We start from the raw sequence: 4529 nt of genomic DNA, 5'->3' as shown, positions 1-4529 counted from the left end.
AAAAAAATAATAAAAAATAAAATATTGTCTCAGATGAATAAAAAAATAATAGTTTTCATGTCAAGTTGGTCTATATTACTGGACATTTAGACGGTGGAGATGACCTACATGACCTCCTGACACACTAAATGACACTTGACACACTATACGACAATTGACACTACATGATACTTGACACTACATGATACCTGACAGACTATACGACACTTGACACCTTGAAAATTTCCCTCTAAACAGGTTTTATAAACCTCCTCCTCCAAGTTCCTTCTCCAAAGTAATCCAGATGCCTCCTCTTAAGTGGGCCTCCAAAACTGCCCTTCAAATCTCCTCTGTAGTAGGTCTTCAAAACTGCCTCGTTAAGCTGATCCTCCAAAGCCCTAAACTGGCACTTCAAACACTCCTCTAAATTAAACCACCAAGCTTACACTGCAAAACCGTAATGCAAAAGACCTTCAAAACGACCCTTCAAAACTCTCTCTTCAAGTAAGTTGCTTTAAAGCTTTCCCCTTTAAATTAGGCCTTCAAAGACCACCTCCAAAGTGACCCTTCAAACTCTCTCCTTGAACTGACTCTCCATAACACAACCTCTAATCTAACACCTCAAAATTACTCTCAAAACTGGTCTTCCAAACTAGCCATTCAAATCTCAAACTCTAAATCAACCATACAAAACTCCCTCTCTAAACTGACCCTATAAAAATCCCCCTCCAAATGCCCTTTCAAACCCTCCTCCCTCCCCCTACCCCCCCCCTCGATCCTTTAAAAATTTGGTTCTTTTCACTAAACTAATAAGAAATAAATCCAATATTTTTAACATATAAAAAAAAAACTACGACTTTCATTGATCTGAGTAAGAGATAAAGATGGAGGTAATCTATGAAGGTGTCTCTCTCGTGAGATGAGGAGGCTGAGGATGCCAACTGGTAGCGGATGTAGCGGTGGGCAGCAGGAGGAGGAGGAGCAACAGCGGGCAGCAAGAGCAACAGACGTATAATTCCGGCGGTGCGTGCGAGACTTTCTCCCTGTCTCGCGCCGCACCATGAAAGACGTCAACGTAAAAAAAAAAGTCGTCAGGGGCCAAAAGCACACGACGATGACGATGACGACGACGAAGACGGACCTCCACAACGCGCCAGCTGGTTCATCCACTCTCGGGGTTTTCACTCAGGACGAACACACACACACACACGGCTGGGTTGGCTTAGGTGAGCTTAGATTCAGGGTTCGGGTAGCGTTGGGTTAGATTTGGTTGATATTGGATTATTGTTCACCTGTGACACAATGACAGGAAAAATAAGTGGTGGGGTTAGGTTAAGTTAAGGGTATTTAATTACCTTGCAAAATAAGTGGTTGGTGTTAATCTTCAGGTGATGCCATAATTCTCTCTTGTAATAACCAAAATTAATACCTGGATATGTAAGCCTGACACCTTCATCTAGTTCACTACACTTAATGAATTAAATTAGTTGTTTGATTTACGAGAAAGGTGTGTGTGTATAATTAAGGATCATATCTCTTAAGTTCATATTATATTCTACAATATATTATATTAAGGAATGTTGTGGCCGAGTGGATACTGCGCTCACGTGCCGTCCTAAGGATCGTTGGTTCGATTCCTAGGTAATTACAGTCTTCCTAGCTGGAAATGAGTATCGAACTTTACAATTTAGGCCACGTTGCCTCCTTGTGTACCGACTGCGAGAGAGATTTAGGAGTAATGATAAGTAGGAACCTTAAGCCAAGTAAACAATGTGTTTTTGCTCGTAACAAGGCTAATAAAGTACTTGGGTTCATACAAAGGAGTGTTAGTTACAAGACTAGCGAGGTCATCCTAAAACTGTATCTTGCTCTTGCGAGACCACACCTGGATTACGCAGTTCAGTTCTGGTCACCGTATTACAGAATGGATATAGAATCCTTGGAAAGAATTCAGAGGAGAATGACAAGACTAATCCCGGGCATTAGGAACCTTGAGTATAGAGACAGGTTAAAGCATCTTAATTTGCACTCCCTTGAGAGACGTAGAGCGAGGGGCGACCTGATAGAGGTGTATAAGTGGAAGGCAGGGCTAAACAAAGGGGACATTACAAAGGTACTCAAATTATCCAACCAGGAGCGAACTCGTAACAATGGTTTTAAATTAGACAAATTTAGATTTAGGCGTGAAATAGGTAAACACTGGTTTGGAAATAGAGTAGTGGATGAATGGAACAAGTTACCAAATATCATCATTAACTCGAATACGCTGAATAGCTTCAAACATAGGTTGGATGCTCATATGAGCAATAGGGGTTGGGTGTAAACGGGACTGTCCAGTATGGGCCAATAGGCCCGCTGCAGTTTCCTCCATTCTTATGTTCTTATGTTCTTAACAGTAAACACCCAACAGTAAACAACTAACAGTAAACAACTAACAGTAAATACCCAACAGTAAACACAAAAGTAACAACCAACAGTAAACACCTAACAGGAAAAACCAACACTCAACGCCAGGTGTCATCTTGATACACTGAAAGAGTGGAACAGATTACCTCAACACCTTCACAAGTTTGGCTTCCAGAGCGAGAAAGTTACCCCAAGCGACACGTAACAGACCATCGTGTACTGGCCTCGTGTGCTCCTCAGGCATGAAAGACCAATAACTTCATTATTTTTTTGCCTGGGTCTTGAAGTTAAATGAAATGGAACGTCTGGGTTAATTTGTTTCTGTAGTAAAATGATAATAAACTTGAGTTACATGGAAGAGCAGGTTTAGTTGGACGTGACGGGTGTTTGGTAAATAAAGACATCGTTGATTATATGTATATTATAAGGGATTGAATAGTGTTAAGAAGTTTGTTGTCTCTAATATCTTAATCACTACTCAGCCAGATGAGTTATTTATTGTCGAATTAAAGTAATTGACATATAAAAAAAAGTCAATGGCATTTTAGATGATCTTCTGATGCATCTTAGATAAAATTAATTATATAATTCTAACAATGCATTAATAATTATATGTTATATTCTTAATGACATCTTATACAAAAAATAATAATGTAATTAAACGAGTAACAGAAGGTAAGGTTTCCTGCATGAGAGGAGAGCCAGTTTTTGTTTGTGTACATCTGTGACATGCGAGCCAGCCACCCAGCTAGCCAACCCGGAGTACTCCTTCCTCTCATTTAAATTATTTCTTCTTTTCTCTCTCTCACGCCACGAGAAGAATCCGTGAGTAGGAACAATTGGAACAGCAATTTCATTAGCTTTCATTTACGACACAATGGAGATGGTTCATTTGTCAACACACACACACAAAGGTATACAGTTTACCACCAGCAAAACAAAACACGTTTATATCTCACTCTCGTAACTGAATATTTATCGTACCAGCTTCACCATCACGTAAACACACAATAAATATTTTCCCCCCAATAAAAAGGTCAAGAATGTTTATAATGGGATACCTACCCTGATGAACGCCGTGAATTGCACTTACTATTATCCGAAAACACAATAAACTATTAAAACACGATAAATACAGAAGAAAAAAACATTGAAATTAATAAAAGCAAGATAAAAGATAATTAAATATTACTAATTAAAATATAAATATGAATAAATTAATTGGGGTGATGGCTCCGTCATCCTCTCCTGAGAAGACGTGTGGTGGTGACGTTGATCATGTGAGAGACGCGGAAGGGAAAGATTGGTCAAAACATATGTATAGCGTAGGGTTCAGTGGAGAGGTTATGATAGGGGTGAAGTGGTGCTGGTGGTGATAGTGGTAGTGATGGTAGTGGGGGTGGTAGTGATGGTAGTGGGGGTGGTAGTGATGGTAGTAGTAGTAGTGGTGGTGAATAACACACTTAACATTTACAGCTCTGTGTCACTTTTTTCTCGATTTAATTCCATATTTACCAATGTATTAGCCACACACACACACACACACACACACACACACACACACACACACACACACGATCCCTTTCTCAACCTTTATCAATACTTAATCTTCAGTCACATGAAAGACAATAAAATGATAATAAAACAAAAAAAACATTTTCCTCTCACGAATGAATATTACGAATACAAACTTAGTGAGGAGTGAAGGAAGAAAGGTGAGGAGTAATTAGCGTTTTCTTCCCTCCTACCTTGTTGTATTGACGAGCGGGGGCAAACAGGAGGCGGGGTCGTGTGTGTGTGTCTGTGTGTGTGTTTTGTTCATATTAACATTCAGAATTAGAAAGTTTATTGAGAAATGTCAGAAGTTATACAGATTTAATTACCATTGGCGATTAACAATAAGAGACAGACAGACAGACCAGATAATCACTAAATAACACAAAACACTAAATGACTCTATATTTACCTTTATATTATATGAGCCATGTTTCAGTATATACCGTGAACCATCCTGAATATAAACTCAAGTCTATAGGCTCGGTGAACTGATATAAGGAACTGATATAATATAGTATACTTGATATATTGTATTTTATATAACAGAAACGCCACCAAAAATTAAATCATTTGGTCAAAACTCAATT

The sequence above is a fragment of the Homarus americanus genome, unplaced genomic scaffold, assembly GCF_018991925.1.
Source record: "Homarus americanus isolate GMGI-L3 unplaced genomic scaffold, GMGI_Hamer_2.0 scaffold27875, whole genome shotgun sequence".
Taxonomy (NCBI): domain Eukaryota; kingdom Metazoa; phylum Arthropoda; class Malacostraca; order Decapoda; family Nephropidae; genus Homarus; species Homarus americanus.
Note: the sequence above shows the minus strand (reverse complement) of the source record.